General features: G+C 39.3%; 1 long non-coding RNA gene across 1 annotated transcript in view; it reads left to right on the top strand.

Annotated features, from left to right (window-relative positions):
* The first annotated feature begins 2257 nt into the window (after positions 1-2257).
* LOC114428019 (uncharacterized) overlaps positions 2258-23505 on the top strand; it is a 33854-nt gene continuing 12606 nt past the window's right edge. The window contains exons 1-2 of the long non-coding RNA XR_003669500.1: positions 2258-2356; positions 22673-22775. This is a non-coding gene — a long non-coding RNA (uncharacterized LOC114428019). The remainder of the gene's footprint in view (positions 2357-22672; positions 22776-23505) is intronic.

Below are 23505 nucleotides of genomic sequence, written 5' to 3'. Positions count from 1 at the left end.
GGTATTTATCTGCAGAATTTAAGAAAAGTAGAGGCTACATTAACAAATGGGAAATTTAATTTAATGTAACTCCCAATCAAGTTCCACTCCCGCTCCACCTCTCTGCCGGATTGGTTAGTTTAGGCTGACTATGACAACATGGCAGCCTAAACTTTGACCTTGGTGACGTCAAGGATGCTTCTTGCTTATAAGCAGTCTATCTGACATGCTCCACACATGTCAGTCTGTTTGACTGGCAGCGATTAACATATTGTTTGTGTGAGTGATGAGACAGCCAACTTGACTTAAAACCACTAAGCCAGTGTGAAAATAAAGAGACAGAGAGAGATAAGGAGTGAAGGATGAGGGCGCTGAGGTGGAGCAGGGAAGGTTTTATCTATGGGGAAGTGAGGGGACTTCAAAGGGTTCATGTAAAAAAGTGCATAGCTAATAATCATATGCAGGGATTTTGATCTCCATACTAACGTGCCACAACACGTTCAAGCATGGAGCCTTTAATGCATGCATGCATGTTCAAGAGGGAAGGTCATGGCCACTGTCTTCCACTTCATGGATTATGAAAATGTTTTGAAAAGTGTGGTACTGTCATGAGCACACTGAAGGAGCTGTGATAATGCAGGTGATGCTTCAAGGCAACACTCAACCCAACATGGTCATCACAGCATCCTATAGCTGCCCTTAAAACACCCTAATCTGACCAGTTCTGAACCAATAATTGAATCGAAGAACAGAATTTAAAATGGCACAAAAAGTCCCTTACTAAGCTTTAAAAAAGCAAGGAGAGAGTGTCACAGATTATTGGTGTGTTAAGTCTGAATGCTGTCATTACTGCGCAGTGTTTTCACCACATATCTAAAGATCAACAGCCTTGAAAGAGCAGTTTCTTAGCAACAGCTCCAGGACAGGGATTTACAGGCAACTCTGCTGCCATTCAGAAGTGGAGAGGCTGAACCCTTTTTTTTTGTGGCTGCACACTTCACAGACCAGCCTGTTGAAAGTGATCTCCTCAAATTATACAACAGCAGATTTATTTCAGCACAATAACCCCTGCTGCACTGCAGCATCGCTCTGTGCTGTGAGCGTGTGTCTGTGTTTTCAGTTTTCTTTGCCAGTAACACCAGCTAAATACACACAAACATGCACACAAATGGAAGCATTTGGCAGTTGCAGGCTTTATGGTGCAAACAGTGTTAATCCAAAGGCCTGAACGGTCATTAAACCACAGCTCGACCTCCCTAACACGTACACTCAGACAATAACATGTGGAGTCACACACCTGCTGACACACACACTGCTTGGTGGCTTTTGAAGCTTAGAGCTAAAGCAGATATTGATCAGATAGGCTGATCTCCTCTCGAATATTACCTGTGCCTGCCTTCTTCTTTTTCCTTTCTCTCCCCCTCGCTGGGTGTCTCCTTCTCCTTATCTCTTTCTCTGCCCCTCTACACCTGTCTGTCAAACACATTTTCTCCTAATGAGAGTTTCAGGGTTGAATGAATCATGTGGTTCTACTTGGAAATCCTGTTTTTCATATTTATGACAGCATCTCCATGCATCTTTCATTCCCTGTAATATACACCAAAAACTGATCCTAACTTAAAGTAATATAAAGTAGATGTTTGTTTGAGGCCAGACTGGAATGATCGACATCATGCCAAACCTACCTATGAACCACCTGCACACAGCCTCACTCTCATCTGTATGTGACCTTTAAAGGTAGGGTAGGAGATTTTGAAAACTCAATGAGAGTCAGCCAGATTTTGAAAATAAACACACGCCCCGTTCTCTTGGAGCTCACCCCGAAGCCACGCCTCCCAACCAGTCTGTGACTTCGGCCATCATGCACGTACCTCTCTGGTGCGTGCAGAGCAGGAACCAGCCAGGACAACCAGCCAACTATACGCGCAGAGGCGCCTTGTAGGATTGGCTGATGTTTTTAGCATTATATAGCTTCCACAGATGATTAATATTCTTCGTTTTAAAGCGAAACTGCCCAACTAAACGGTTGCTATCGGATCGTGAAGAGAAGTTACACTAATTTAACAAAAAGTGCATCAGAATGAAATTTCCTACCCTACCTTTAAGGACGGTTGCATGTCTGCCATCTTCAGGATTCTATAGACTCTAGATAGATATAGACTTTATCAAAACTACACCCCCCCTTTCCCGTCACACTTAGTCCATGCCAGTGACATCACTGATGATGTCACCTAGAGCTGCAATACAGGAAGTGTTTGGACACCTCCTCCTTTTGAGTCATATGGTGGCTATGCTAGGTTACAAACTCTGGTTTAAACTTGTGTTTTTTTAAGATGAAGACAAGCATGAACAGATGAGGCAAAGTCCCTGAGTGTGGGTGAGTAAACTTTGTTAGTATTTTACATCTCTGTGGATGTTTTGTTGTCTCTTTTTGGTCATTTTGTCCTAGCCTTTGTTGGTGCCTGTCTATGTGTCTTTCCCAAAAGAAAGAAAAAGAAAGAAATCCACATGTATAAGAGGACACAGGCCCCACATAGGCCTGGCTCTATATGTATTACAACATATTTTCAATAGCTGTGTTATCCTTTTATTCATGTAAAAGCAATCTGACAACACATAAATATGTTTTTTTTTTTACACATTTTACAGTCTTTTATTTCAGAGGTGGTGATGACAGACAGAAGGCATTCTTCTCATTGTCACACACCTGTGGCTGGCTGATACACAACATGATCTTTTTTTGTCATTACTGTGGGCTTGTGTGTGCCTGCTATTATTAGATCCTCATCTACAAGCTTTGCCGTGTTGGTGAGGATTTGTTTACATTCTGTTCAGCAGCTTTGATCACTTTCTGTCCTCATTCCTAATTGAATTCTATACTTTTTTTAAATAAATAATCGGCAAAACTCTACTAACAACCCTATTTCTCTATCCTATTCCATAGGCCACCATGCCAGAAAAATATACATATATATTTATTTAGTTAAGGATACAGCGTGAATGAGAAGAGGAAGTTGGCAGCTACTATGTTTCATCTGGGGATCAAAATGCAAGAAAAATAACAATGGGTGCCAGCTCTGTGTTGTGTTATGCCTACATTTAACTGCGCAAGAGTTTCGGTCAACAGATGGTGTTTATTTTACTCGTTCTATCTCCTCTCAAGATGGAAAATCACCAGTGTACTATGCCCCCCCCCTCCCCCCACAAAAAAAAAAAAAAAAAAAAAAAAAAAAAAGTAAATAGTAATTAAACGGTTTACCAAAGTTTCATACTTCCATCCAGGCTTGTTTGGTCTGCATAGAAGGATTAGGCCTTTTCTCATCTTTGATAATTGAATATTAAATGTTGTTTTTTTTTTTTAATAATTGTGTGAACTATGACAGAATTTTACAGATGAGTAAGCCAGTGTTTGAAATGTTTCAGGGTAAATAGAAGAAATAGTGCAGACGATTTAAAAGCTGCCGCACAATGTCTTTGAGATTTATACCCGTGTGTTGAAATGTAAGCAGGTTTTAGCTTCTGCCATGTAGTATTTGAAGATAGAAGTTTGCTGTTGGTACAGGACTTGAGCTGATATGGTGTCTGTTTACGTGCACAACAACAAAGACTGACAGAAGGGTAGACGGGGAGAGCAGATGCAACAGCAACACTGTGTCAACTGTTTGTCCACAGTCCACTCATAAGCTGTTCAGTCCGCTGTGAAGTTAGCATGGCAGCTCTTCAAGGTTCCCCCACTTTGTAGTCGGCCAGCTGCACTGAGAGTCCTCCTGTTCATCTTTGTGTCTGCAGCCACACATCCTCACACAGTCTGTCTAAATTCACATTTACTCAGCAACAAATTGCACTCAAGTATGGTGTGCTGTCACAAGCTACATGGATGCTATTGAAAAGCTCTGCAGTAAAACTGGTCCCATGTGTTTCAGGATGATGAAGTTGTCTTAGTATGAGTCAGTGATTTGACTCTGTTGATGCAAAAAGATGATGGTGTGTGAGTAATCAAAGTAGCAGTTTGGCATTAATGAGCAAATAAATATCAAAATTATGTTAAACAGTCAAATGTAATTTGAACAATTGTCCCATTTGTAACAAGATTTTCATTCAGTTCCCACAAGTCAGGAATTCATAACCCCTAAAACAGTAATCAAACTGTTTATTATTATTTTCTAAATGTACTCATCAGTCATCAGTGATTAATCTCCTTACAAAACACTGATGTGGTATTGCCTCTGACATCCTCAGAATTCTAATAAATGCATTTAATTTCTGCATTTTATACCCAACAATATTTCAGCATTTAATGCATTCAGAGATCAAAATATAATGCAGCACATCCATATTGAATGCCAATAAGATTGAAAAGCATGATTTTAATTCAAAGTAATTCTAAATCAGTGCTCAAAATCCTGCTGTAGTTAGCACATTTAAATTAAAGGTGCCTAATCTAAAAATCCCTTTAACCATGTTACACAAGAATTCATTTTAAAAACAAAATATTTTATGTCTCAAGTATTTTTTTTTAATCAGCATCTCAAACACGGTTACACAGCAGTGTCTTGCTGTATCAGCATTTGTCCACTTGAGTCTGTACACTCACGGAGCATAGGTCACAGGAAATTTGCTTGTTATAGAAAGTGGGATGATTTGGACTGACTAACTTGCTGCCCTGTGGTGCTGTGCTGATAGAAATAAGGGCTATCGAACCAAGCATGCCCCTGTGAGCTACGCTGAGCTCAATAAGGGATGTTTTAAAGGTCAGGGTGCAGCAGTTAATCTGGAGAGTGCTGAAACAGAGCCAGCAGGAAGGCCAAAGAGAGATTATCCTATATATTCTTTCTCTCTCTCTCTCTCTCTCTCTCACACACACACACACATGCACAGACACAATCTTGCCCCCCACCCCCCTCTTCTTACTCTGAAAGAGATGCTGTGTAGTGGGCAGAGTGTTTGTGGAAAAGCCTAGACCTGATTTAATCTGCACAGCTGAAATCGAGTATTGTCTCATTCACGGGTCCAGCTGTAGATACGGTTTTATTCAGTCAGAGAGAGAGAGGCAGGCTGACAGAACGGAACAGGGAGGAATGAGGAGAGCGGGATAGTGTGGGATTAGACTGTCACTGACACGACTAACTAGACACAATGTGAAATATCCCTGACAGTCCATACTCCACCGCCCCATCCTGTCCAACCTACAACAATAGACAAGAGGCTGGAACTTTATTGATGACTGAGGGGAACTGTGGGGCTGTCGGAGGTTAAGTTATAGATTTCTTGCACGGTATGTCAGTAGTTTATTTAATTGTATATAACAATAAGAAGCCATTCTAGATGGTTAGGTTCACATGTTTTACTTAGGTGCTTCATGACTGCCTTACTACTTCCATTGCATTTTAATGGCTAGGTTTAGGCATTAAAATAACAGGTTTAGGTTAATGTTATGGTTTTCCATAAACACATATTATTAAATATATTTTATGAGGGAAGATTTTCTCACCACTACTCCACCATCACTCTGACAAAAACTCACAAAATGTACTCTATAAACAGACAGACATGGCTAGGAAATACCGTATGTGGACCAAATATTTTGTGTCTCCTGGTGATGATGAGCTGTCCTGGTGCCTTTGTGAAGTGGTACAAATGTAGGAGCCACTTGAAATAAACTTCCAACAAAAAAGGAGTGCAGCAGAGAGGTAGGCCATGATAGAAACAGGAGAAGACAGACAAGAGTGCAACAGGACCAAGAAAGACAAGTGACAGAGAGGACGGAGAGTTGATAAATATGGCTGCGTGGATTTTTTTTCTTTGTGTTCTGCAAGCAGAAAGAGATAGGGTGAAAGAGATGGAAGAAGGGAGGGTAAGAAAGGAGAGTAACACAGTCAGGAAGCTAATATAAGTGACAGTATTTTGTTCTGTCTCCTAACAGAATTGGACTTCAACTCTGTCCAGACTGTGCCCAGAGGAGGGAAATTAACAATCTGTCTGTTCGTTTAGTGACTCGTTGCTTCCTGACGCCTTCTGGCGCCTGCTAGGAATCTTAACAAGGACCAGGCATGGCAGCGTGAGACAGGGATGTGTGAAGTGACGAAGGAAAACAGAAAGAGACAGAGAAGGGAGTGAGAATGGAGGAAACATGATTATCAAAATTGTTGATAGCATGGTCTGCCTTAATTCAATCCTATTCAAAATCAAAATTCATTTGTTACATGTGACTTTGGCTTCATGCCACAGATATGTCAACATGCACCAAAATGCTGCCAGCTGGGGTTAAAGCACAGATTCTGACAGTCTAAGAGAAAAAAAAAATGCATTTTAAGTCAGAAATGTTCTGCATTAAAAATAAAGTGATCTAAAAGAGGTTGTGAAAAGTTTCAGGGTCAAAGAAGGAAAACGGGCCTTGACACATTTGCCAAGGACAGAAGCAAGTTAGGAAGGAAGTATCAAATGGCCTAGTTGGCTCCTACTCCTGCTCCTCCTATTTCTATATTAGAGTTTCAATTAATGTGGCAGCATCCACCATTCCCAGATTTGAGGGAGTCACAGAACACAATGTGTGCTATACAGGTCAGCTGAAGGTGTGAGCTTCCAGTGCATATGTAGCTTCATCGTGCTACTTTTTTTTGTGCAATCGAAGGCATGCACCTCAAAGTGCTCAGCAGAGCTGAGGTCAGAAGAGAAACCAAACTGAGGTAACACCCGCACAGCAGGAAACCACTCCAACCCCGCTCTGCCAACCAAAGCCTTCACCAAGCTCCTCTGCAGTAACATTTCACAGCTGCATATCCATAGGCTCATTGGCTTTATGTGCAGGAAGTGTCGGCTGCATACTTAGAACTGAATGACTCCTGATAGTCACGTCGGGGATTGTTATCACAAACAGTAGAACTACTTACACCCATTAAACCAGTGAACACTAAAGATATTCTGAAGCTACGGTACGGAATTTGCAGTAGTCTTATCTGGCTTAATGTAACAGTATGTCTTCATCTCAGCCATAATAATCTGTTTAATGGCAGGTAAATAATCTTAAGCAGTAAATAGGCTGTTTAAACTTCACTTCTCAGCTGCAAATGTGCACCCCATGCCGAAATCCTTACTTTAAAGAAAAAACATTAAACACAACAGGATGCCTGAGAGAAGAGAAAAAGGAGACAAGAATTATAGGTAGAGTGAGTGTTTTATCACATTTTCTCCCTGAAACACCTGGCACGGAGGAGATATTAGAAAACGGATAGGGTACTGCCAACCTGCTGACACACACTCACTCTGCTAAGTGACCGTAGAGTACTGTCGTGCATACTAACTCTGTGTAGCAACAAGAAATAGGAGTGTTTGTTTTGCTACTGATGGCCTCAATAACACTGCAACGTCGCTTAAACAAATTGCCTGACCTTTAGAGACATTTTATGCATTTAGTGCAAATTACGCCGAGTGAAAAAGTGGAACGCTGTTTTTAATCTCATAAGATCACCATCCCCCCCCCAAAAAAACATTATATGAAGACTATAAATCATTGCTCTGCTTCTATATTTAACTGAGTCTTCCATTATCCCACACAGAGAGGACGCTCCATCAGGAGGTGGGGAGTCAGAATAGTGAGCATGCTCAAGTGTCTTCCATGATGATGTATTATGTTTGTGCATAGTGAGTCAAGAATGAAGGAGAATCCTACGATGTTGAATAATAAACTTGTTTTCTTTATTTTACTAAACTTTTGATAATGCAAAAATCATTTTGTGTTTGCAAGGCCAATTTAGAAGCATATATTTGGACCCACAAGGTCCAAGGAAGATCCACTATAGTGGATTCAAACCTTAATGCAGTGTGTGTACAGGTGATGAATCATGCGGTGTTCTCACAAATTGTTAGGTTAAGCAACGATCCGTAAATAATTGACATTTTATTTTAAAGGTTACTACTGTTGATTAGATCATGCACTCATGTTCGTTTGTCACAATTTGGACAGCACACAATCCCGAGTAAGCATACTGTATAATAAAGAAAATCAGGGCTGTGTGAGAAAACACCTACATTTACTTGGAATATAATTGAGTTGTCATATCGTTGATTGTGCAAGAATTAAATATTTATAAGGCATTTACAGACTTACCAGAGGCGTTAAGCTTTTTGCAAGAAGTGCCTCTCTTAATCCAAGTTGTTCTCAAGTGTTTTCTGCTCTGAATGACAAGAACCAATTTTGCACATCTACATATTCTTTCACAAGAAATGTGTCTGCAGTCTGTAGGTGAATATGCATGTTTTCTTTATGAGTGTGTTCGCCCATGCATATGTTCAGTCAGTGTGTCACAACATGTGCTTTATTGTGTCTGAGTGTCAGTGGGTGGTCTCTGTGTCCCTCCTGGGACTTTAATTTGTTCCCCCGTCATAATCATTCTGTGCATGTCTGATTAGTCTTGTTGTCATGGCAGCACTCCACATCACCAATATGATGGGAGGGGTGGCATCATATTGCTGATTAGATGACTCTTGAGCTATGTATATAGGCTATATATCTGATTTCTTGTTTTTTTAATGAAACAGGTGCTCTGTGATGGATTGTTGGAAAGTGTAAGTTCTTGAATCCAATATGCAATGAGCTGGGAACTCTCAGGTATTTGTTGTTAATTCTGATTAATTTATTTTGTTTTCCAGGAATCCGTCAGTTTTGAAAGTTTTTACAATTCCTTGATACTCTTACTTGACACTCCTAAAAGCAAGCAGTATGCCTCTGTTTATATTGTATTAGTGTGTGTGTGTGTATATATATGTATATACACACTGTATATGTACTGTATATATATATATATATATATATATGTATATGTATATATATGTACTGTATATATATATATACATATATATATATATATATATACATATATATATATATATATATATATATATATATACATATATATATATATATATATATATATATATATATATATATATATATATTTATATATTTTATATATATTTATTTTGATATCTTCACTGTGACCTTTGCTGAAACTTTTCCTTTATTAAATTATTTAGGACTTTTTTTTATTATAGTTTTTGCAGTGCGTTTAACTTTAAGACATTTTTTTAAAAAATACCAATACATTTTTTCATTTAGACTGAGACAAACTCATTGGTTTTGAAATCTTACTGTTGTTCTCACTCAGAGGAGAAATTGTTTTTTTTTTTTTTTTTTTTGCAGCAGCAGCAGCAGCAGCAGCAGCAGCTGCAGCAGCAGACATTTCTGGCACCAAGAGACGCTCCTTCTCTTTGTGTCTGAAAAGTGTTGATGCTACAGTTGTGCGCTGAAACTTTCATATGAGTGAAACATTCCCCAGTGATTACATGGCACTGCTGCTGCCATAATCAGCACATAATAGCACCTTAAATTGTCCGTTGTCATGTCCTATTTTTTAAATTTAACATAAATACTGGATGAAGTTTGATATGTCTTTACACTGTAATGTTTTTTAGTTGGATGCTAAAGGCATGGACGGTCTAAACTAAACTGTCTCCACAACTTTTGGTGAGAAACTGAGGCTAACTGTTGGTGACTTTGATTCCTCATCTTTTCCTCTAGTTCTACCATTTCAAATGATGTTTTTACTTTTCATCAGATAAATATGTTCATATTTTACTGAATAGATTCCAAAAAGTTATATGATTTGCCTTAAGACATCACTGAAATGGATCTTAGCTGGACTCAAAATGTGTTTTTCTAAGCTATAGACAACTAAATAAGCTGCACGAGAAATACAATATTATCTATTATCCATAGTGCTTGGGAGAAAATCCTCGAATGAAGATGTAATCTTCAGCCTGTTGTTTATGTCTGCCACCATTTCCTGGTTCCAAACCAACATGTTTATGAGGCACAGCTGAGTCTGTGTTTATGCTGATTAGCTGGCACTGTCCAATTCTGGTGCTTACTGCAGCAAGAAATTCCATTTGAATTTAAACCTTGCTCAGACCACGACTGCAAACACGGGACCATGTACCTATGTGCTTCATTTGGCAAATGCACACACACACAAACAGAATGATAGAAAACCTTTCATCTGGATTAGGTTTTTGTCTTTTTCCGTTTGCCCTTGTTCCAACAAAATTCTATTTTTAATGTGGCGAGAGAGCAGTTCGACCGAGAATATCATTCACATGTCGCTAAGTGCAATCCAAGGAGGCAGAGTCCTGCAGAAAAGTCAATAGTAATTTCAGTTTGATGAGTCACCCACAACAACTTGTAGAACGTCTGATCATTTCAGTGCAGTTGATTAAGTGCCAGGAGCCATCGCACCACTGAGAGAGAGGCTGTGCATAATTTTACACGTGGATGTCACAGCAGCGGTGACTTCATTAATTATTCAAATCTGCAGACAGGGTGACAGGCTTGGTCATGTTTGCATTCATATTTTTATTTTCCGTCGCTTAAATAAGCACTCATATTGTGCATATGGACATTTAGATGTTTATTGGACTTAATGGATATTAATGCTTCATATTTGTGCAGCGTATTATTAGAAGACAGCATAATTGTGTCCACACCTTTTTTTCATACTCCTATACCTAAAATTTATATTAAATTTTAAATAAGCAAAGGAAAAAGGTGTTTAACGAACTGTAATTATATCTGCATCAGATATGACATTTATCTCTCTGAACACTTTGTTCAGTTTGCCTCTCCAAGGTCTGGCATTTTCACTGCAGATCCTCTGTTAACAAAAAAAAAGCTCTAAAGGACACTCTGACCCAGATGTTCATCCCCTTTTAATGTGATACCCACCTATCTGACAGTGTTTCTTCACAAGTGTGAGCAGGGTGAGAAAGTCAACAGACTGCAGGTGGCAGCGCAGGGTGTAGTGTTCAGAGAAGATCTTTATACATTTTAAACTTTTGTATTTATTTTCTTTTGGGAATACGTATACATAGTGAGCAGAAGGTTCAACCTTGATGTGAAGATGCATGAGAATGTATCAACTCATTTTCTAATACTAATTTACCCAACGGACGTCAGCCATTGGCATTAGCTCAGATTATGCATGCACGGCAGGAAGGCTTCCATACTTGGATCAGATTGGAGGAACTGCTGTATCGTCAAGTCCCATTCGTTTTTTTCCCTTATAGCTTATTAAATGTCTGCATTACGACATAGCAGCATTATAATGATTTCCTCCTACTGCTTCTATAGGGAGGCTTAAGGTCTGCTACTGGGCAAATGTACTAGCAAAGTAAAATATAGCTTTGAAAAAAAAAAAAAAGTCACAAGTGAAATAAGTAGCACTGGCCCATTGTGTAAGCTGGAATCTATATAAAAAGCAACAAAGAGCTCCCAGCGGCTCAGCAAGAATTAAACAGATGATGGAGAGGAGTTATTAGATGCAAACAGAAGAGGGAGTCTTCATCCGCTCGCTGCTAGAAAATAAAGCAGACATACAAAATAAGGTCAGCATAGGAGCTCGGAGCTCTTCTTTTGCAGCATAATAAAGGAAATGTTGATATGCATCCTTTTCACTGACGGCAGCAAAAAAATCCCAAAAGAGGCACATAGCGGTCAGTACTTATTAGCTCTTACATTCTGGGATTCTGTGTAGAACTTTGTTTTTCCAACGCTCTTACATATCACAGACCGGACTCATAGAGCAGAGAGAGCCTTATATCGTAAACATTTTGTGCTCTTGTAGTTGAATTTCTGAAAGGTATAGTTTTTAATTACTTCCTGTCTTATGTTACACAACTTGCTTTAACTTCCCAAAGCGACAATGTGAAAGGTGTTTGACATCAGATAACAAAGGCACACCTTAGAGGGTATGTCGAGGCTTAATTACGGTGCAGCAAAAACTTTAATAATTGCACTATGAGGGTCTCTGCATCACCAAGTGTGCGTTGTATAGTTTTCCCTCTGTGTTCTCAGAGGCTGGTAATTGGAGAGATACAGCAAGATTGCTGACACATGACTTGTTCTAGCTGGGGGGTCTAGAACCTGCCTTTCTTTCTTTCTCTTCCTTCATTTCATTCATGTCCAGTGGGCAGAGGAGCAGAGACCGGGGAACAAAGGCTGTTAAATCACACACAGCCCCAATTTCTAGCTGCTCCCACTTAACCAGCCTTGGATTAAATTGGCTTTCACTTCTCTCTGCACCAAAAGCTGCCAGCACCCACAGCTCACATAATGATGGGGCCTTTATCCTTAGTCTTACTTTACTGCATATGAGAAGTTATTCTCTAAAATAAAATGTCACATTTTTTGCTTCTCATTTTAATAATAATAAACAAATGAAATAAGTCTTCTGTAAAGTGTCACTTTTTTGTGGTTTTTGTAGTGAAAAAAAATGTTTTCCCTGCCGGTTTGCTTGGCCAAGGCTTGAATATTCCCAGTGCAAGGGTGCAGCATGGGGCCATTTCCGAAGAAAGTGTGAATGCCAAATCAGAGACACATGCAAAAAATGTCATGATTACATGAGTACAGGATAACGCCCAAGAATATACACCTGTCTTGGGAATGAAAAGGTAATCAGAAGCCAAGTGTACACCAAAACCCTTGGCTGAAGTTTTGCTTGTGAAAGCCACTCTTGAATATGGCACAGCATGGGCACCATGAATCAGACACCTCAAAAAATAAGGGACATTTTCTTCAGATGATTTTAGGCTTTCCAAATCAACACGATGCCTTAGAGGAACCATGGCTGCTGCAGGAGCCAAAAATGTAAAGTAAACTTGCAATTTCTTACAGTAAAAAATAGAAGCAGCTTTCCTATCTGGTGGTAGATGGTGTGGTTTGGGATGTCTTCCTTAGATATCATGAAGTATAAGACTGTATTCATCTCAGGATTGATGAACAGAAAAACATGTTCAGATGTGTGATGTACTCAAGAGCAATGTCATTCCTTTGGATGCAGAAACAAGTCATATTTAGTAGAAAAGTGCTTACACGCATGCTAAAAGGTAAAACCTGTTGCATGCTCCAATCTGCTGCAAGCCTTATGTCTGAAAAATTAATCTCAAGAACCCCCAAAAGTGGAGGAAAATGAGCTTTCTCATTTCTTAGAAAGAACTGAGCAGTGAAGCATTTTTGAGTTTCAGAAGCTCAGAGAGTCATTTTTAGGTGACTGTCAGAAAGTTTAAGGTGCAAGGGAGTTGCAGATATTCTTTCTGTCACTCTGCCTCCGAATGAGTCACAATCCAGGCTGCAACGCAGAGCAGATGATATCCCACTCGGCCTGCTAGGAATCTCATTACAATGAGTTAACTGCATGTCTTTGCTATATACTATACCCCTCTATACCCCCCACCCCCCACCTCCTTGCAGCCCCACAGCACTTGACTCAACCCGTGTCGCTCTCCTCTCCGCCCACATTAACATCTATTTCTTGCTGTCTGTTACTCCTTTCATACTCATATCTGCTTCAATCTACTTTCTGTCACTGTTAGATTCTCTGGTCTCTACCCTCTGCATCTAATGTTATTACTCATTCAGTCATTTTGCTCACATTCTGAAGAGGCAAAGGAGAAAAGAATGATCACCAAAGTCATGAGAGATTTTTTTTTCTTAGTGTTAGGGCTTTTGCTTTTCTCCTTTAGGATTCTGCTCCACACGTTTTTTTTTATTCACTACCTCCTCCCTGTGCCCTCTCACAAATCCCATCTTCTCTCCTCTCTGGCTGATTTATGGTGTCAGTGTCTGTCCTCTTAGGATTATGGGCAGACATCACAAGCCTCATTCACTGACTTTCTCACCCATCTCTTCATTCTATTATCATTTCTTGGAGTAATGCAAAAGGTAAAAAGTACATACAGAAACATTCATGCCCTGTAACAAATGCAATCTCCACAATCAATAATGAACAACTATTGTAGTCATTATTGTAGTGTTTTATGTATGTGTACAGATTCCTTCAGAAGGCTGCTGGTTTGTAGATCTAAGGTCAGCTGGTGCTCTTTCATCGCACCGAAGCTACGCCGCTCACAGCTCTGTTCATGGCCGAATAATTAGCTACTGAGGGAGATTCAGATGAGACGAAGAACCATCTGTGTTTTTCTCTCTGTTGGAATTCGACTTTCAAATAGCGCTAGCAGCTAATTCAAAAAAAAAAGGACACAGAGTACAATGGGCTCAAGTTGTGAAAGCTTGGTCGAAGTCAGTGCAACAGAGAAATGTGTGGGTACCAAACGGAAAGCAGGAGATGTGTTTGTATTGTAGTATGAATTTATTTTACACTGTCTTTTACCAATACCAATGACCGATAAAGTGTCCAACTTTTGTTGTTATCTCTTCAGAATGAATGCCCCTAAGAATGAGCTTTTTTTCCCCCTGTACATAGATAGACGCTCATTTCATTCATTACCTTTTGTTCAGGCTTATCTACATATGAGAAAACAAAGTCACATTCATTCACAATTTAAACCCTTCTTCAAAATCTCGGTAATGTTCAGTTGAGGTGATGTTTGAATTGAGATGGTCACTGTCTGCAGAATCACAGTGGGCGAGTGAGTGAGTGGGCACACGTCTAGGGCCGTCAGTCTCCTGCTGTGAACTTCTTTTGTGTCAGACTTGATTCTCCTTACTTTGTCCAGAGTTCCTGTAAAAGTGGCTTCAGAACTGGAGGCTGATTGATATATTACGTTTGTAGTGCTTTTAAGAAGTCTGGATGTTTAACTTGGATACCATCAAACAGTTTATACTTGCACTCGTGGCCAACAAAAGCTCACCATAAGCCTGTACAAACTATTTTCCCAAGAGGCCATAATGGCTGCATTTTACAGTACATACAAGACCAAGGCTTCAAATCCTTTTTCTATTTAAACCATCTCTCCATCATGCAGGCTTTTAATTGAACAGTGGGTTCAAAGGCCTAAAACACACTCTTTGGAAAGTAAATAATCCGACACCAAAAGGCTCACGGCAAACATTACTCACACTAATTAGGCTCAGTACTGTAGACTTACTCACCCTGTCTTCAAAACCTACCCATGTCGTTGTTTAAATCTCTCACAGATACACACACTTCAAGACCACGGCATGGGATCAATTGTGTTGTTTTATTTTTATTCCAAATCAATAAATGGGAAAAAGGCAGGAAACTGCTGTCCTAATATGAAACACTATGACAATTATAGACAAAAAAAAAAACACAGTGAAAGAAACACAAACGAGCCTCTGTTGTGTACCCTGGCACACTCACCATATCCAATTAGTGTCAGTGTTTGCTGTGGTCTGACTTCAGTACAACACAGACCTTAGCTGCTGCAGTCCTGTCGGTCCCACTGAGCTAAACAAAATCCATCAATTTACCAACTCCACAGAATCCGCTTTGAAACGTCTCCTTCTGTCTCTCTTCCACTCAATCAATCCCTTTTATGTTTTTGATGGGTTTCAGAGTGTGTTTTTTTTTTTTTTGGTCTATACATATTCTAGATGAGCGTAGTGAACTACAAAAGGTCATACGGCCATGCTGCAGCCAAACTCCCAGGTGGAAACGGAGCAAGAGGATGTCATCAAATCCCATTCCCTGGACGAGAGGCAACATCGCTGAGGATCATGACCCTTGCAAAGCAAGCATATGTACAGATTCCTCAGTCTTACTAGTAACAGAGAAAGTAGTGAAATAAATCATCTTACGTTTTTTAACTGAAAAAAAGTTGAACTTTCATTGAGTTGCAGTATGACATGCTTAAAAAGCTTAGCAAAGGAAAGATCCCCGTACAATCACTGCATGGTCTCACTCGAGCCCCTGCTGCGTTGCTGTCAGAGTCTGTCTTTCCTTTGTTTCCACTTGTCAGCTCTCAGGAGGAATCAGAGGGAAACAGATTCAGGATGAAGGAGACAAGTGAATCTGAGTGCAGTCTGTCCAAGCTAAAGATATCTGTGCGTTACTCTCCTCCTCCCTTTCACTGTCACCATCACTTTCTATCTCTGTCACTCTTGCTTTGTCTCCCCTTTGTGTCGTTCACAGCATAAAGTTTAGCACAAGCCAAAGTTTTAGTTTTTGGATACGTTTTGGTGAATTACATACTGTATACCAGTTATATAATGCAGACGGCAGCTCGAGTCGTGTATTCATTAGAAGACTAGAGTTTATTTAACTATTCTTTGATCCAGAGATTGTGTGAGTAGTTTTATCCTTTAAGGAGCTATCAGCTGCTATAACGTGGTTGTTTTACATCATGATCAGTGGGTAGAGAAGATTGAAGCAAGGCATCTGGACTTGTAGAGTTTTCTTGAAGTCGTTTCGCTGCTCATCCAAGCAGCTTTATCAGTTCTAAGTGTTTTGGTGGGGAAACTCAGTGGGTGGGTCTGGGTAAAACAGACAGAATGAGGATCTTCGTGAGAATCTTCATCAACATCGTGATCAGTGGTCACAACAGCAATAGTTGAATTTACATGTATATACAGATTTCAACACTTCATTTCTCAGACATGAAGAGTTTTTTTTAGTGACTTCATGTTAACAAAAAGTTAAAAAATCAGGCAAAGATATTAAGAAGACTAAGGAAAACTAATACAAGAAAATAAGACTGGACATAAAGACAGAGTGATGGTATATCAGAGACTAAATGCTGGGAGGACAATACGACAGGTGGAACCACAGAGGTGGAAACTGTTTTAAAGCAGGAAACAGATTTGTAAATAAAACAGGAAATGACTAAAAACATTGAGAAATGAACAATTGGAATCAGATTTAGCTTTATTAAACTTTTGTCCCAGAAGCTAAATCACTCCCACAGTCCCCCCCTCTTTTTTTCATGTGTGTATATATGTATATATAAAACAATATTATTTTCTTCTCTCACTTAAACCATGTAAGGCATCTAACTGTTAGAGCAGATGAACTCATTATTGAAGTCAGCAGGTTGTTAAAGTGCCCGCAGACCCAGCAGCTGTAAAAGCTGATTCCATGCAAAGAAAACCACAGAAGCTTTGTTATACCATTGTGATGTTTTAGCAAAGGACACTGGCTCATTGTTTTTTTTTTAATTCTGGATGTGATACATGCAAAGATATAAGAATCTACATGAAACTTTGTACATTTTGACATGCCACTGTGAAAGGACAAACATTAATACATTACAAAAAAAGGTGATGTACTTCAGGCTTTGAGGTTATTATGTAGGAACTAGATGTACCCAAAATGGAACATCAGTCATTTACACACTACTGGATTAAATGCTGCTTTGAAGCATTACTAAAAGAAAACACTCTCAGAGAGGAACAACAGAGGAAAGGGAATTGTTGAAATCCAAGATAATATTTAAACAGATGACTATTTCTGGAGCTGTTTTGTCTGTTAGCTTCAATGTTAACTTCAATTAGAGATTAATAGCAGTGAATGGATATAGACTTGAGTCTAGAGGGACCAGAGAGGAGGAAGATGAGGAAAGGAATGAGGAGAAAGAGGGAAATTAGAAGAAATAACAAGGAAGCTTAATGAAAAAAGAAAAATCTTTATTTTGACTTTATTTTTATATTTTTGTGCTACTATAGTTGTACATTGTGCACTGTCTTGCTTTTTGTTCTGCTACTTTCCCTCCAGGGATCAATAAAGTCTTATGTAATCTTATGTTATATATATCTATAAATATATAATATATAATAATATATAATAATATATATCTTAAAAGAAGCACATTCCCACTACTACTTTGTATGGCGGTAGACAAGTATCCATTATTGAGGACCACAAAAGGGGCCACGTGACACACTGATTATCTGCACATAAACAGTTTTTTTGTGTATGATTGCTGTCGGTTTTGGTTTTGGTGTGTGAATCCTTGAACACAGCAACAGTTTTGTGGCAGCTACATGGCTGTCAGTAGAAGTGATGGGATTTCAGCTGTATGTTTACACCTGAAGCACTGAAGTAAACGTCTGTTACACTGTGATGGAAGCATACTGTGATATGAGAGGCACTGAAAACATGATGTCATGTTACTACATAGTTTAAGCGACCTGTGTGTCATTTCGATATTATAATAATGTGGTTGATCCAGTGAACAGTTAGTATCCCAACTAGTAGAAGTAAGAAGAACTAGAGGTTACCTTCAGTTCTGTGAGGGTGGTTCAACACAAAGGGAACAAGACACAAGCTAGTTACCGTGGGAAATAAAATTGAGGCACAAGTGTGACCATATGAGATACCGTTTCAGTGCAGGTATCATCTGAAATCAACTGTAGAACGTGTACTGCAGGTATACACTGGGTTTCAAATTAAGCCTTTGCATTAAGTAGAGATCCAGACTAGTCTTTGTTCCAGCTTTCATCTAAAGTGACAGACTAATAAGTTCAGTGATCCTGGAGGACCTTGATGTCAAGCTGTTACCTCATCCTGCTGGAGAGCTCGTCCTGTTAGTCAGGTTCTTATAAGGACGCTCTCTGGCCGCTGCCCTGTGGAGCTGATACAGCATGCTCATCTAAGAGGAGACAGTAAATAACAAAAAAATACTTTTTTTCATCAAAAACAAGTTGTTACAGGTGCCTGAAATCTTGAGCATACAGTCTCAGAAACAGCGAGGTTCATGAGGTGCTCCTGGTCTGTACGGTAAACACAGACGGCCAAAACAAGAACCAGGGACAAAGAGTTGAGGGTTAGACTGGAACATATGTTAGTTTAAGACAAAAACAATCTGCTTCTTATCTCCTGGTGCCACAGGATACCTCAGAGTTCTGAAAGTTCATGCTTTGGTGAGTCTGAGATGTTTTGACAGAACACAAGGGACCAACAGTGTATTGATCGTAATATTTGGTTTCTCAGTGAATGTTTTAGCTCAATAAAAATCCAAAACACAGACTGTTTAGTTTCATATTCAGCTGTAACTCCCTCTGGGAATCCTTTCTTAAATCTAGTTGGATAGTTATCATCCAAGATAAAAGGAAAAGACAAATACAGTTAGAGAGTTGTTTCTGTCTCTGGTGTCCCAATCACAGGCTGCCCTAGATAAAGATTGACAGACCAGTTATCCCCTGGAACCAGCTGGCTGATGTCAGATCAGTGGAGAGCATCACATACTGTATAACTGGGTGGTTAATAACTGTCACGCAACTGTTCACAAACCTATGCAAAGCCAAAGGGATCACTTGTCAGATACACACAACTCTTGCACAACATGATAGATATTCACGGAAGGAAACCTTCGGAGAGGTGTTTGTTTTTTTTAAAGTTGTGTTTTGCCAATGACCCACAACAGCAATGTTTTCGCCCCTATTTGACCATGTGCTGTTATAACAGACAAAGAGGATGATACAGCACCTGGGCTTCAACATTTGTGCAGAACAGCATTTTCTTTGAAAAGTCAACTAGTTTCTTTACCTGGTGCTTGACAAGCCGGCACTTAAGAGAGTTAGGACCGAGTTATTGTGGGGTGTTTGTGTCCTGACAGTGAGGCTTAATAAATGACCATCACTCCTGACTGAACATGTATTGCAAGACAAAGAAACTGCGGTTGTAGTCATTGTTTGATTGATGGTGAAAAACTAATCATGTAGTAGCTTCAGACAGGGGCAGGTAATGTTGAAAAAACCCCATATCCTATAGACAAATAATGTCGGCCTCAGGGGGGATAGACATCAGCCACTTAAATCCGGAAGTGTCAACACACACACACACAGTCAGCGCTTGTAATGTAAAAACAGATTCAAACTTCATAATGAGACAGACAAATAAGCAGAAAAGTCATACACCCACGCACATTCAAATGCTGTATGACAGATCTCCATGTTACTAATTAGACTTGATAAGAGTGTACATGAAGGCTGGATCTGTGAATGTGATGCAACCACTTTGCAGAAAATAAGCAATTTGTTACAGTCATTGGGTAAAGATGCACCAGCATGTGTGCAGCGCTCTGGGGGCTCTTTGCACTGTACCACACTCTGTGCATTCTGTGAGGTTACTAACCTGATCAAAATCAATTTCATAAGTTTGCTCAGTTGAGCAGATGTGTCATCTCTGGGCCAACACGCTGCCAGGGCAAATAACCAACTGTGTGGATGCTTCTGTGCTGGTGTTCCCGTACTTCCCCACAGAGACTAAAGAATGTTTGTTGCTGATCTGAACATTGTGAAACACTTGCAAAAATGTATAACAAAAATAATTCCTTAAAAAAAAAAAAAACTTTTTTTTGGCCGTGTATTTTCACTGAGCTGAGACAAGCCGGTGAACCCAAGGAGCTTACTACCCAGTTAACAGCTGTCAGATTAGTGTGTGATCTAAAGGCTGTCAAATTAGCTGCAGTATAATAACATTTTAAGGTGCTAAACAAAATACCTCGAGCCCTTAAAATGAGTGCTACTGAAAAGAAAAATAATATTTAGTGACTGCCGTGTCCAGGTTCACTTTTAAAAAAAGGTTTTAACCTGAAGTGGAAGTTTTGTGGTTGTTAAGCTTCACTTTAGCTAAAACTCAGCTACAAACACACACTGAACCATGAGCCAGTGGTACAATAACTAAAACAGGCTTAGCATGATAGAGGTAGGAGAAAGACTCGTGCAAAAGGAAGTCATGAGGTGAATATGCACAGACACACACACTAATGAGGATCCTTTTTTTAATTGAGGCAGGTAATTCATCAGGGTTTCATTTAATAATCTGGACTAATGGCTAATTCAATAGCACAGACAAACACATGTTCACATAGCCGTCTGGATACACAAAGATACCCACACACACATACACTTACTAAAAGACTGATGGACAGTCTGGACCGTTTCCCACAGCTTTGATTGCATGCTCGGCTGTACCAGATTGCGCTGCGACTGTGATGACGACATATAAAGTGACATGTCACTTCTAGGTGTAGGATTAGGTGAGAGGGATCCAGAAGTCACATCATCTTCCTTACACTGACACCAGTTCAAAAATACACCTGCAGACCTCAGCATTGTCAGCCTCCCAGTGATCAAATGCGATGCCACTGCATTCGGCTAACACAATATATGTACGGTATACTGTGGGAAATGCTGAATGAATGTGAGCTGAGAGTAATGTTTATTTATATGTGTGGGACTCCTCTCTGTGGCTTTACATTGGAAGGTGTTAACTCACAGGTTTATAATACATATGCTTTCATGAGCAAAAAGCAGCACATCGCACAAATACACACACAGACATTGAAGCTGGAAAGTAAAGCTAATAACAGCACATATTTACATAAAACATAAAACACACATGCCAACATGCTGTCACACTTCATGCTACACTACACAATGTTTGTGTGACAGAAAGGGACATGTGAGAGGCTACCGGAAGGCATGTTGTCATCACTGATAAATCACTAAAAGCAAAGCTTGTATTTACTCAGTATATGTACATGTGTGTGTGTGGGAGGAAGGAAGTTTCTAGTAAACTGGGTGAGCTGGCACATAGTTACATACTAATATAATCCAAGGTCAAGATGTCATACACACTGCTTTTTTCGATGACGTGACAACATGTTACACAGGTCATTTTAAGTTATTTGGTGCACATAGCAAGGAATTTGTATGTGTGTATATCTCACAGTGATTACACTTGGAGCTTCATTTTCCTCCACACACACACACACACACACACTTGATAGATTCATTTGTCACTATAATGAACTAGAGAGTCAGAGGGGTTCATCTGTCTATTGCAGTGTTAACACACACAGATAGCTAAACACACACACACATGCTTAGCACACACCATTACTCACATATGCATTTGTCTCCTGGAGTGTTGCATGACTGTCTAACAACATTTATTGATGATGTCTTAAGAGGTACGAAGAGATGCAGGAGGGAGATTGAGAGAAGGAGAAATGGAGTGGGTGGAAGGTAGAGAGAGAGAGAAAGAGCTGAGTAACTAGTAAAGTGTACTGACTAAGGATTTTTTTTATTTATACACACAAAGCAAGTGTGTTGCACTGTATGTTGGTTTCTGTGCTGTTACATTTACATGTCATCAAAGATAATATCCACAGAAATCCATGAGTAAAAAAAAAGCTAAATACTATGACTGAATCTTTATACACCACACACTATTATTCTCTCCTGCAGCTAAATTCTATTCTCTGTTGTTCTGCTTGGAGAGTTTTCAACCTTGTTGACTTTGATGTATGATTTGCTAAATATTTACCATTTATAAAAGTAAGACACAAGTACACCTACAGCACATTATGTATTGGAGATAATGCTCACCCCTGAATGCTGGACTAAAATGACGAAAAAAAATAAAACATAATTTAAAATTTAATTTAATTGCAACCACTATCAGGGGGTGTTTCTACATATTATAGAGAAGTAGAATAAATCAAAATATTTCTGTAAAAAATTCCAGACCATTCAACTTGTGTTTGTCAAAGGTAGAACCTTACATTGTAGGAAGTCCTGCACTGCATGGATGACGGAGAGTGCAGACTGAATCTGTCAGTCAAACCTGCAATTGGCTGGCAGTAATTAGCCTGTTCGTTTTATAGAACTGATACCTTGTATCACCATCATAAAGTCGTTAAACATAGCTGTGCACGGAACGTTCCTCATTACCCAAAGAGTGTGCTTTATAGTGATTATTTTCATAGTACAAACATAATTGGGAACAAATCATGTAATTTCTGTTGATTTAAAGCATAGGGTATACAATGCATATTTAAGATATAAATAAAGCATACAAATAACATTTGTTTAAAAAAAGCAGACTATTACAGAACTAAACTCAGTTTTCTAATGTTTTTTTTCTTTGATTCACAGGCAGGGAGCGAGCGGCGGAGGCTTCTTCTTTGTTTACACATTCATTATCGAGGACAGAACAAAACTAAACCACGCAGGACCCTCTAAACGCAATAATGTGGAGGTGAGTTTCCAACAGAGTACTACATCTACCCCATCTACTGTAAGTGAGATCTCAGTGTGACAGTGCTTACAGCGAAACTGCGGCATCTATTAGTAAGATATAAATTTGTTTACTAAAGCACACAGAGCTCAGTGCCTAAGGGACTAAACTGGATGATGTTATTTTGGAACAGAGAAGATGAAATCGGTGACCCAGGTCATTCTGTGTTTGCCTCCATTCTGCCCAAATAAACACAGACAACTAAATGAAAGTGTAAGGGTGATGAATATGCTGGGAATAAATTACAAGAAAGCTGTTAGAGCTGCCTCCTAACACTGCAGGCTTTTTCTAAGATTTAACTTTTGTTTTATTACACTCAGAAATTTGCATTTTTACAATTGACGCAGCAAAATAGTCAAATTACATGACAGTATGTGAACAAGTGCACAGCACAAAAACCCGTTTAATTACAAATTTAACACTGAAAATAACTGAGAAAATCTTCAGCTAATAATAAATTGCCTTTATTAATGTATGCACGTTGGTGTTAATGGGTGATAATGATAAAAGATTGTCTGACAATAAAAACACACATTTTACTCTAATACTAACAGTCTCTTGTTTGAGAAAAGCAAGAGAAATTGCAAGTGCACACATCCATCCATCCCTCCATCCATCATCTGAACCCACTTTTTCCTGCAGTGCAGGGTCACAGGGGGCTGGAGCCTATCTCAGCTAGCTTTGGGTGATA

The sequence above is a fragment of the Parambassis ranga genome, chromosome 22 (assembly GCF_900634625.1).
Source record: "Parambassis ranga chromosome 22, fParRan2.1, whole genome shotgun sequence".
Taxonomy (NCBI): Eukaryota; Metazoa; Chordata; class Actinopteri; family Ambassidae; genus Parambassis; species Parambassis ranga.
This window is presented reverse-complemented; position numbering and strand designations above follow the sequence as displayed.